Genomic DNA, 12,588 nt, shown 5'->3' on the forward strand with positions numbered 1-12,588 from the left:
AGGTGCAAGTGAATTTCCATCCTCCAGTCAGATATGTGATATTGAAGACCAGAAGGTAGATGGAGTTTATTGTTAGGAAGACTCAGAAAAAGAATTAAAGCAAATGGCTGACAAATTGGTTGTCTTTTATGCAAAAATGACAAGCAAGCTGGGCTCTTACCGAAAGAGGATATGCAGAGCCCTCAGGCCAAATGGCTCAGCAGTCAGCAGGCTTTTTGAAGTCTCTACTTGGATGCCACTACTTTTAACAAGACCTCTGCCGAACTGCCTCATAAACATGTGAAATCTTAAATTTTACCTAAAATATCTGAGATGTGAAAACTTAATTTTCCCCTAAAATACCTGAGTTTCAACACCTATAATAATTCATTTTCCTCTCTTTAGTGCCTGTGATGTTAGGGTGAAATGCCTGTGTTATGTACAAACACAGTATGTTTTTTTCCTGTCTACACTTTTATGAATTGGGTCGTAAATGCTAAAGCTTGCTTTATTCCACGATAATGCTAGACCTTTCCCTAGAGCCCATTAGGCAGCGGCGGCCCATCCCTGTGATAGGCAGGGGGTGACTGAGGAGCTCTGGAGTATCCCATTTTGCTCTTCCTGGATTCATAGAGGTTCTGCATCCATGGAGGGAAGGACGAAAAGTGGTATGCAGTGAGCAATGGAGTTTGGAGAGCTTGGAGTTTCTTTACCAAATATCTAAGAATCTACTAATAGTTGTAACTCTAATGTGATTTTCTTGTTAATCTCTGTCAAACCATGAAATCTGATACGTTAGCCATGACTAAGCCGTGAAATTTGTCAACTTCGCCTGTGATTTACACAAGCTCTATTTAAAGAAGAAAAGTCTTAACACAAAGTGTGGAACATTACTTCCCAGCATGTTTTCCTCAGCTTGCCCCTAGTATCTTGTGCCAACAAGTAAGAAGAGAGTGTATCTCTTGTGCTGTTTCAAGGACCAAGGATGGATAAGATAAAGCCCAAAACTAAATCATTTATTTTCCTTTGAGATGATAAATATGAACATGATAGATCTGCTTATTAGATGTCAATAAGTCTTAAATAAGGTTCAAAAATAGTTTTATGGTTCATATCATTGGGCATGATAATAAACTTCCTTAAAGTGATAGATTCTTTGTTTTCAAGAGAAGATAAATGAGTAAAACCTGTATTTTTTTTTTTTTTTTGAGTCACAAATTGCAGTTAATCTCTTCAATATAGTAGAGTGGCTATGGGTGTAGGCTCTGGAACTTGAAATCCCTTTTTGTCATTGGCTAGCTGGGTGACTTTGTATAGATCACTTAATTTTTTTTCCCTCAGTTTTCTCTTCTGAAAAATAAGACTGATAATACTGAGAAGTACTTTAGGAGGCTTGAGGGCGTAAAAGAGATACTATCTCTAATGCACAGAGCTGGGCACACATGTCCTTTATCCATGTGGTCTCCTGTTATACTTAGTATAACATTATCTAATGATATAATAGATCATGGGGTATCCTTGTTACCCGAAGGAAATTTGATTAAATTAAGTTCATGTACTTGGGAAAAGTATTTATTTTACCAAAGGAAAACTGGGCAGTGTTTGAATGTTCCATATGAAGAAAGGGAGAGCAGCACAAAGGAGGAAGAACGTGTTGCAGAACTAAAGAGTGGTGAGGGCCAGGGTGTCTTTCTCTCCTCTCCCTGCCAAATGCCTTTTTTTTTCCCAGAATGCCCAGATCTTCCCCGCTGTCTCCTGACCTCTGCTCTGTAGAGTCAGAATCAGATAACCAGGTGACTGAGGACCTTGATGACTTCGGTGACTTATAGTCCAGTGGTTTTGAAAGGTTTTTTTTTTTTTTTAAACACTAAATCTTGTGCAGTGCTCCAGGGTCTAAAATGACCCTTCTCAGAGACCTTTCAGCTAGATCCCTGCATAAGCTGTGGAAACAGTGTTGGGCCAATCTGTTCATTTTACGGACAGTGACCCTCGAGTCCGTGGAGTTCAGGCAAATTGCTCCAGTTCTCACCACTGCTGGCTGAGCGCAGCCTGGCCATGTCTTCCTGCCTTACCCAGTTCCTGTGCCATTACCCTGACTTCCCTTCCCGCATCAACGGGAGGAAGAGAAAAGCAAGGAGCATAAGATTTCAGGATAGCTTTCGTCAACTTGCTTAGGCTCTTCCCGCATCCTTCGACCCTTGAGAGGTCCACGATCATTGTTATAGAATCTGTGAACCTCCCTTCCCCCTAGAAATTCTATGCAAAATATTGTATGTATCCATACATTTTTCTGTGAAGAAGGTCTATAACTTTTATCAGATTCTCTCAAAGGGGTTTATGACCTCAAAAGGGTTAAGAACAATTTCCTTATAATTTGTGCCTGTAGAAGTCACAATTCTAGTTCTGATTGTGAGTTGCAAGGTTAACAATTACATCCAATTTCTTAACCTTTCAAAGCAAATGTGGCATATAAGCCTTTGAGTGCCAGGCTTGGTTGTAAAACAGCAGTTGGGTCCTGAGTTCGTCTGGTTGTTTATGCAGCTTTAGTTTTCAGCACGAATCCTAGATGGAACTGGTTTCTAACCATCTTTGAACGTAGGTTCAAATTTGCTAATATAATGTATGTCTTTTTTCAATGCTTCAAAAAAGTACACTTATTTCTAGACCTGAACTTTGCTTTACTTGCTTAGTTCTGCTTTGACCCTGGATTAAGGTTGTCAGATTTCACAAATAAAAATACAGTATACCTAGTTATATTTGAATTTAAGATAAACAATAAATAATTTTTTAGCAGAGCTTTTGAGAAGGGGAGGAAAAATGGATCAGCTCTGCCTATATGCAAAGAGCCTTCTTTCAACCCTAGAACTTGTGTTGCAAAAATTAAAGGAAGTTTATTATAAATGAGCACAGGATCTTTTTTGAGGTGATGGAGATGTTCTAACACTGGTTTATGGTGATGTCTGCACCACAAATAAAGTTATTCAAGATCCTTGAACTTTACACTGAAGATGAATGAACTTGACAGCATGTAAATTACAGCTCAGAAAACTGTTGAAAAAAATTGCAGGATAGCTTTATAAAAACTGTTGCTTAATTTTTTATTCAGAGTTTCATACTAATCTGAGAAGATGATGAAAACCACAAATCCACTCTTCAGAATAAAGCATGAAAGTGCTTACGCCAAATTTTGCATACAATTTCTAGATCTGCTGAAGCTCCTCTCTAGAAGCCAACTCCTGCCTTAACCCGGATTCCACACACTGTTAACATACTTTTCTGGAACTTGGCAGTTAGGCTTCTTGGCAAAAGCTAAAAGTTAGTCCTGGCAAAAGCAAGGACTCACTGCTCTTAGAAGTTCTGTTCAGTAATGACTGTGAGGGTGACCTGTGACACCTGCCACCCCGGTGAAGCTGACTCTCCCCTACTTCACGCTGAGAAGAACATGGGGAGGGCAGTACTTGTCTTAGGGTGTATGTAGAGCCCTGGATTTTGTGCTTTTAACAGCGGCACATGCCTGCTCAAGCAGACCCATGTTCTCACCATGACTCACTTCTTTGGTGCAAACAAAATTTTCATGTGCCAGTGTGTGGACTCACTCAGGAGGCACTTCCATCAAAACACAGAAAATTCATCATGTGATTTTAACACTAGCTGGAACTGGGAAGTGGGCTACTCTTCTCTTTTATCTCTGTTGATGTAGCCAGGTATTCTGAGAAACATAGGCAGGCCAGGGTGAATGATTTTAGTGGAAAGGGGGTGGGGTGGGGGTATGCTCATCCACAGGAAAAGTGTGCCCTGAGACATTTCATTCTTTATGTATCAAGAGTTAAAGACCCGCTCCTCCAGATTTAATTACTAAATCTTACAAAGGACAGTTCTTTTTTTTATTATATAATTATTATTTTACTGGAGGACTCATAACCAAATCTAAAATTATTAACATATAGATATGATTTATAAAATAAAAGGATATAGAGGAAACTATTTTGCCCATTCCCCAGCATATTCTTTTTTTTTTAAACATCTTTATTGGAGTATAATTGCTTTACAATGGTGTGTTAGTTTCTGCTGTATAACAGAGTGAATCAGCTATACGTATACATGTATCCCCATATCTCTTCCCTCTTGCGTCACCCTCCCACCCTCCCTGTCCCACCCCTCTAGGTGGTCACAAAGCACCGAGCTGATCTCCCTGTGCTATGTGGCTGCTTCCCACTAGCTATCCACCCTATGTTTGGTAGTGTATATATATCCATGCCACTCTCTCACTTCGTCCCAGCTTACCCTTCCCCCTCCCCGCATCCCATGTGCATTCTCTAGTAAGTCTTTGTGTTTATTCCCGTCCTGCCCCTGGGTTCTTCATGACCATTTTTGTTTGTTTGTTTGTTTGTTTAGATTCCATATATATGTGTTAGCATATGGTATTTGTTTTTCTCTTTCTGACTTCACTCTGTATGACAGTCTCTAGGTCCATCTACCTCACTACTAATAACTCACTTTCATTTCTTTTTATGGTTGAGTAATATTCCATTGTACGTGTGCCACATCTTCTTTATCCATTCATCTGTCGATGGACACTTAGCTTGCTTCCATGTCCTGGCTATTGTAAATAGAACTGCAGTGAACATTGTGGTACATGACTAGTTTTGAATTATGGTTTTCTCAGGGTATATGCCCAGTAGTGGGATTGCTGGGTCATATGGTCGTTCTATTTGTAGTTTTTTAAGGAACCTCCAGACTGTTCTCCATAGTGGCTGTATCAGTTTACATTCCCACCAACAGTGCAAGAGTGTTCCCTTTTCTCCACACCCTCTCCAGCATTTATTGTCTGTAGACTTTTTGATGATGGCCATTCTGACTGGTATGAGATGATATCTCATTGTAGTTTTGATTTGCATTTCTCTAATGATTAGTGATGTTGAGCATCTTTCATGTGTTTGTTGACAATCTGTATATGTTCTTTGGAGAAATGTCTATTTAGGTCTTCTGCTCATTTTTGGATTGGGTTGTTTGTTTTTTTGATATTGAGCTGCATGAGCTGCTTGTGAATTTTAGAGATTAATCCCTTGTCAGTTGCTTCATTTGCAAATATTTTCTCCCATTCTGAGGGTTGTCTTTTCATCTTGTTTATGGTTTCCTTTGCTGTGCAAAAGCTTTTTAAGTTTCATTAGGTCCCATTTGTTTATTTTTCTTTTTATTTCCATTTCTCTAGGAGGTGGGTCAAAAAGGATCATGCTATGATTTATGTCATAGAGTGTTCTGCCTGTGTTTTCCTCTAAGTTTTTGATAGTGTCTGGCCTTACATTTAGGTCTTTAATCCATTTTTAGTTTATTTTTGTGTATGGTGTTAGGGAGGGTTCTAATTTCATTCTTTTACATGTAGCTGTCCAGTTTTCCCAGCACGACTTATTGAAGAAGCTGTCTTTTCTCCATTGTATATTCTTGCCTCCTTTATCAAAAATAAGGTGACTATATTTGTGTGGGCTTATCTCTGGGCTTTCTATCCTGTTCCTTTGATCTATATTTCTGTTTTTTTGCCAGTACCATACTGTATTGATGACTGTAGCTTGGTAGTATAGTCTGAAGGCAGGGAGCCTGATTCCTCCAGCTCTGTTTTTCTTTCTCAAGATTGTTTTGGCTATTCGGGGTCTTTTGTGTTTCCATACAAACTGTGAAATTTTTTGTTCTAGTTCTGTGAAAAATGTCAGTGGAAGTTTGATAGGGATTGCATTGAATCTGTGGATTGCTTTGGGTAGTAGAGTCCTTTTCACAATGTTGATTCTTCCAATCCAAGAACATGGTATATCTCTCCATCTATTTGTATCATCTTTAATTTCTTTCATCAGTGTCTTATAATTTTCTGCATACAGGTCTTTTGTCTCCTTAGGTGGGTTTATTCCTAGATATTTTATTCTTTTTGTTGCAGTGGTAAATGGGAGTGTTTTCTTAATTTCCCTCTCAGATTTTTCATCATTAGTGTATAAGAATGCCAGAGATTTCTGTGCATTAATTTTGGATCCTGCTACTTTACCAAATTCATTGATTAGCTCTAGTAGTTTTCTGGTAGCATCCTTAGGATTCTCTATGTATAGTATCATGTCATCTGCAAACAGTGACAGCTTTACTTCTTCTTTTCTGATTTGGATTCCTTGTATTTCTTTTTCTTCTCTGATTGCTGTGGCTAGAACTTCCAAAACTATGTTGAATAATAGTGGTGAGAGTGGGCAACCTTGTCTTGTTCCTGATCTTAGTGGAAATGGTTTCAGTTTTTCACCATTGAGAATGATGCTGGCTGTGGGTTTGTCATATATGGCCTTTATTATGTTGAGGAAAGTTCCCTCTATGCCTACTTTCTGCAGGGTTTTTATCATAAATGAGTGTTGAATTTTGTCAAAAGCTTTCTCTGCATCTATTGAGATGATCATATGGTTTTTCTCCTTCAGTTTGCTGATATGGTGTATCACGTTGATTGATTTGCGTATATTGAAGAATCCTTGCATTCCTGGAATAAACCCCACTTGATCATGGTGTATGATCCTTTTAATGTGCTGTTGGATTCTGTTTGCTAGTATTTTGTTGAGGATTTTTGCATCTATGTTCATCAGTGATATTGGCCTGTAGTTTTCTTTCTTTGTGACGTCTTTGTCTGGTTTTGGTATCAGGGTGATGGTGGCCTCATAGAATGAATTTGGGAGTGTTCCTCACTCTGCTATCTTTTGGCAGAGTTTGAGAAGGATAGGTGTCAGCTCTTCTCAAATGTTTGATAGAATTCACCTGTGAAGCCATCTGGTCCTGGGCTTTTGTTTGTTGGAAGATTTTGAATCACAGTTTCAATTTCAGTGCTTGTGATTGGTCTGTTCATATTTCTTCCTTGTTCAGTCTCAGAAGGTTGTGCTTTTCTAAGAATTTGTCCATTTCGTCTAGGTTGTCCGTTTTATTGGCATATAGTTGCTTGTAGTAATCTCTCATGATCCTTTGTATTTCTGCAGTGTCAGCTGTTACTTCTCCTTTTTCCTTTCTAATTCTATTGAATTAGAACTGTCAAAAGACAGTTCTTTATACAGCTCATAAAAGTCCCTGTAGGGCTTCCCTGGTGGCGCAGTGGTTGAGAATCCGCCTGCCGATGCAGGAGACACGGGTTCGTGCCCTGGTCCGGGAAGATCCCACATGCCGCGGAGCAACTAAGCCCGTGAGCCATGGCCACTAGGCCTGCGCGTCCGGAGCCTGTGCTCCGCAATGGGAGAGGCCACAACAGTAAGAGGCCCGCATACCGCAAAAAAAAAAAAAAAAAAAAAAAAAAAAAAAAAAAGTCCCTGTAGACCTCTGCTAGACCCTCCAGACAACTACTTCTATTTTTCTATTATTGTTTATTCTAAATGTTACCTCTACCAAACAAAAAACCGTATGCCTAAAAGGACAATGGGAGGAGGGCCAGGGCCCTTCAGAGATGCTTTTATTTTTACTCTTTCTCCATTTGAGACACTGTCACACCCTAGCAGTCAGATCTCACTGGTTGCAGGAGAGAAGTTAGGGGCAGTAAGATGGGACAGCTGGATCGTGGTGATAGCTAGAGGGGAAGGCTGCCTGGGAACTGAGGAAGCAGCGGGGCCTCAGCTCTGATCATCTGAACTCTCCTAATACATCTCTCCATGCTCTGAGGCATTAGGACTTCTAGTGAGAGAAACTGCTAGAATCCGAACATTTTCATCCAGTGACGCCCCAACAACGGCCAGGCTTTACATGCAAACCGACCTGGTTCTTTTGACAGACTTTATCAGCAGTCAGTACTTTGGGGCTTCCCTGGTGGTGCAGTGGTTGAGAATCCACCTGCCAGTGCAGGGGATACAAGTTCAAGCCATGGTCCAGGAAGATCCCACATGCCACGGAGCACCTAAGCCCGTGCGCTACAAGTACCGAGCCTGCGCTCTAGAGTCCGCGAGCCACAACTACTGACCCTGTGAGCCACAACTACTGAAGCATGTCTAGAGCCTGTGCTCTGCAGCAAGAGAACCCACCTCAATGAGAAGCCCACACATGGCAATGAAGAGTAGTCCCCACTCACTGCAACTAGAGAAATCCCACCCAAAGCAACGAAGACCCAACACAGCCAAAAATAAATCAATAAATCAATAAATGAGCAGTCAGTACTTTGAGATGTGCAGAAGTTTCTGCCTTAAAGCCTCACTGAAATCCCACTACTGTGGAATTCCTAGGCTGGTCTCAGCTACCTGCTAGTGTGAAGATATACAGTCAGCCCTCCATATCCATGGGTTCCATATCTGCAGATTCAACGAACTGCAGATCAAAAATATTTGAAAAAAAATCCAGAAAGTTCCAAAAGCAAACCTTGAATTTGCCATGCTCCAGCAACTATTTACAGAGCATTTATCAATATGTTCTGTACAACTATTTACATAGCATTTACATTGTATTAGGTGTAGAGATGATTTAAAGTATACTGGAGGATGGGTATAGGTTCTATGCAAATACTATGCCACTTTATATAAGGGACTTGGGCATCCATGGATTCTGATATCCACTTGGTGTCCTGAAACCAATTCCCCAGAATACTGAGGGAATGTGACTAATTAACTCATTGAGAGGGCAAACCAATTCAACCCCTTTCTTCAAAGCTTCGCAATGCATATTGCTTATATGATGAATTCTGTCTTCTCATTCAAGCAAGCCTGAAGAAAGGACCTCTGCCAATCCACTCTTATTTTACTGCTGGCATGTGGAAGAGAGTAAATGCCTTTCTTTAAAAAATATTCTATTAAACCATCAGTCTTACCTATTTTAAGTGTCTTTGCCCACATTTGTCCAAATAAGTGAGACTACCATTTTTGGCTTTTTCTCTACAGGGTGAGTTTCATTTCTGTTTGAAACCAGACTATTCCACCTTTTTGGCTGAACCTAAATTCAAGAAACCCAGCAACAATCTTAAGGTTTAATTTTCTTTCCTGTGGAAATGAGAAGCCACATACCCATTTGGAACTCACTGTATAGACACTTGTTCTTCACTTGTAATTTTCTCCTCCACATCCTTTTCCTCTCTCTGATCTTTAGGTAAAATTATTTCTATATGATATACCTTTTCCCCACTTTGGTCCTTAATAGGTCAGTTAGTCTTATGTGACTTCCTGGCCCTGATAGAAGGCAGTATTGAGATCCTGGGTCTTTTTGTTTAGCCAGTTCTAAGGAGCATGGTGGTTCCTTCCCTCCTCACACTTTAAGGAGAAGACATAATACTCAGAGATGCTGCACGGAAATCAAGTAAATACCTCAGGTGTTCTATTAAAGCAGTGGTTCTCAACCAGAGCTGATATTAGCCCCGACCCCTGGACATTTGGCAGTATCCTCTAGAGACATTTCTGGATGTCCAGTGTGGGACAGGGATGCAGCTGACATCTAGTAGGTAGAGGCCAGAGGACTCTGCTACACATCCTTTAGTGCATAAGCAGTTCCAACAACAAAGAATCATCTGGCCCCCCAACTTGAAGAGTGCCAAGGTTGAAAATCCTGTGATAGAAGAATTCTTGCTCTTTTTTCTTTTCCCTCAAGGCCTGGGATAAGAGAAAAAAGAGAAAATGCTCCATTTTGATGAGTGTGTATGTCCTCAGTTGTTACATCCCACGCGGATCCAGGAATTGGAGAGCACAAGGGTACCACTGAGCAGGGCAAAGTGCAAGGTCAAGGCAGGTCTTCTTAGCTCCAACAGCTGTCTCAACTCCAAGGAGAGACAACTTTGACCGAAGCAGAGTACCACAAAGTTATAAGGATATTTAGTATGAGATAAAAATCATTTTTCAGGTTAAAGTGCTTCCTCCTGCCCATAAAATGGTATGTTTTTAAAATAACTCAAAAAGAGGACACACTTATCTGATGTGAGCAGGAGACAGGGCTGCCGCTCAGAGCCACAGTCAATTAATTCCATCCTTGTAATCAAGCCCTATCCAAGCTGTAGGTGGTAGCACTCTTCATATGTTCTCCAGTGTACTGTTGACTTACTCCATGTTCTAAATGCCCCTACTGTCAACACAAAGGGATTCAAGGAGTTTCCTGGAACCAGTTTATCTGTCTACCTCTCTTGGCTCCATTATCCCTCACTCCTTTGGTGGTAGCAAGATGGCTGCTCAACTGCCAGATTGTACCTCCTCTCACATGAAAGCCCAAGAGTAAGACTCTTTCCCAAGATTCTCAGTGTGTCTCACTGGCTTTGGTTGGGTCATGTGCTCACTCCTGAACAAATGCTGTGGCTAGGAAAATACTAGGAGCTGATTGGCTGAGGCCTAGGTTACTGCATACCCTGGAGCTGGAGTGGAGCCCCGTGTCATGCACATAAGCTGCAAGTGGGGTGGATGTGTTACCTCAAAGGGAAATTGGGGTAAGATAATGAAAATAGGAGGAATGGATGCCCAGGAGAATAAAGACGTGTGCGTGTGCGCATGCATGTGCACACGCATACACACACACTACTTGCTAGTAACAGGCTTTGGATTCTGTGGTGGAAGTCATGCAGCTAGCCCATTACCTAGCTGCATAACTTGAGATAATGTCAAACTCTCCCAGCCTCCTTTTCCTCCTCTGAAACATGGAAGTAACAACACTATTAGGGTGGTTGTGAAAAATCAAGCAAGTATCTTGGGATATTGGAAGTGTTGTGCAAACAAGTGGTGGCGGTAGTGTTAGATGCATTTAGTTAGTGAATTTAGTTCAGCTTCTAGAGTCTAGAAGAATCTAGACCAGCTACAGTCCACACAGCTGGTCCATGCAGGCCTTGGAAGCCAGTGTCTAAATTTATCCAATTGTCATTGTTGCAGGTCAGTTTGAAATCTTCTGAGGTCAATGATTGAGGTAATTGATCCACTTGCTGTGGATCTTGAAAAAGTCTCTGTTAAATGACATAATTGGTTTTAATTATATAATTACGGCACTTAAAGTGTGGGGGTGAAAGGTTACTATTATATTTAGAAGTGAGATCCCCAAATGAAGCAAGGGCGTGTAAGCCAGTGTTTCTTCGAATTTCTCTTTTTATTTTTTCAGAGGGAAGTCAGAGTAGGCTGGCCTTGGCCCTGGCCATTTTGGATGATTATCTTGAATGAGGTAGCGCTGGGGCTGCTCATGGCATCATAGGAACCTTTGTAAAGAGACAGGAAAGGGCTTCCGTAAAGACCTCATTGTGATCTGAAGTTAATGAGCAGTGGGGACTCAACTGTCAGCAATTGAATCTGATCGGGCAGGGTAATTATATGATTGCCTCGGGTGTTTGCACACGCACAGGGATATTTTTATTGGACAAAACCTAATTGCTTACTTACTTAGTGGAGCAAAAACCTAAACAAATTTGTGTTGTCATAGGTTAAAAAGACATCCTTTCTTTGTCTCAAAAATAGCTGCCTGCTGGTTTGGTTCTGTCTTCAATCACGGATTTTGTTTGCAGGCCTTGAATTATATGATAATACGAAAATGTAAAGGAAAGTTACTTTGGACTGTGCATTTTGGTAAAAACGTGCTTATTGCCATGTCTTAAACCATCCCCTACAATGGTCTCTTTCATAATGCACAGGCAGCTAGAACCTTGGGCAACAGTCAAGCTACTGGGACTTTCACAGGTTGTTGTTGTTGTTGTTGTTTGTTTTGTTTTCCTGCGTGGAGGCCCCTGCAAGATTGGCTTCTTAAACTATCTGGTTTTCCTTTGCTGCATAAGGCAAGTGGGAGGTATCATGTCTGTGGTAGCCTTTTAGACATAAGAAACACCAAGGATAAGAGCAGCAAAGCAAAGAGGCTCCTCTGTGATTTTCTAGGGACTTGGAGGAAAGGGAAGGACAAAGTGAGAGAGCCAAAGGGAAGAAGCCTCGGGGCTCCCACTTTGGGGATGCCAAGTTGCAGTTGGGCCTCGTGTCGTTTCGGCTGTCCTGAATGAACTTGACATCTCAGTTTACCTGTAATGCTGGTGTGCAGAAAACAGATTGCTGCAATTGGGTCTATTCTGTAGCAGTTCAAGTCCACATTATTGTTTCACTTTTTTTCCTATCTTCTTATAGAACAAACTATTTTCTATGTTCTTTCCTTTCCTGGGATCCCACTTGGAAGAGTGTGAAACACAACTGGATTGTGGGGATTGGAGGAGCACCTTGTGATGAAAGCTGCCGACTCCAGATCTGGTGCCTTTGTTGAGTATAGGATTATGGCCTGGACAATGGCTGAGAACAGAGGACGTTCAGCCCCTCAGACCAACCATGATTTCTCATCTCAGATTCGGACACATGCTGACATATTCCAGTCTTGTCTGGCTAACTCCATGGGTCCTCTAGGCTCAGCGTTAAATGTCACTTCTTCTGGGAATCCTTCCTTGACCACCCACCTCCAGTCTGGGTTGACTGCCTTTGCTTTGTGCTCCACTGCACCCTCTAGGTTCCTTTACACACTGTCCTTTAATTGCTTGTCTCACTGTCTAGAATAGCCCATAAACTCCGTGAGGGTAGGGCTTGTGTTTTTATTTGTCACTGCTGTCTCCCCAGAGCCTGGCACAGTGCTTGATGAGTGTGTTCGGAATGACTGAATGGGGAAAGGAATGGTTGCTGGGTGTCCTAGGGAATCATGGTGTGT

General features: G+C 41.3%; 1 protein-coding gene across 10 annotated transcripts in view; it reads left to right on the top strand.

Moving 5' to 3' along the window:
- ERC2 (ELKS/RAB6-interacting/CAST family member 2) overlaps window positions 1-12,588 on the top strand; it is a 969,444-nt gene that overhangs the window by 859,806 nt on the left and 97,050 nt on the right. The gene's annotated exons all lie outside the window — the stretch shown is intronic.

The sequence above is a fragment of the Kogia breviceps genome, chromosome 10 (assembly GCF_026419965.1).
Source record: "Kogia breviceps isolate mKogBre1 chromosome 10, mKogBre1 haplotype 1, whole genome shotgun sequence".
Classification (NCBI taxonomy): domain Eukaryota; kingdom Metazoa; phylum Chordata; class Mammalia; order Artiodactyla; family Physeteridae; genus Kogia; species Kogia breviceps.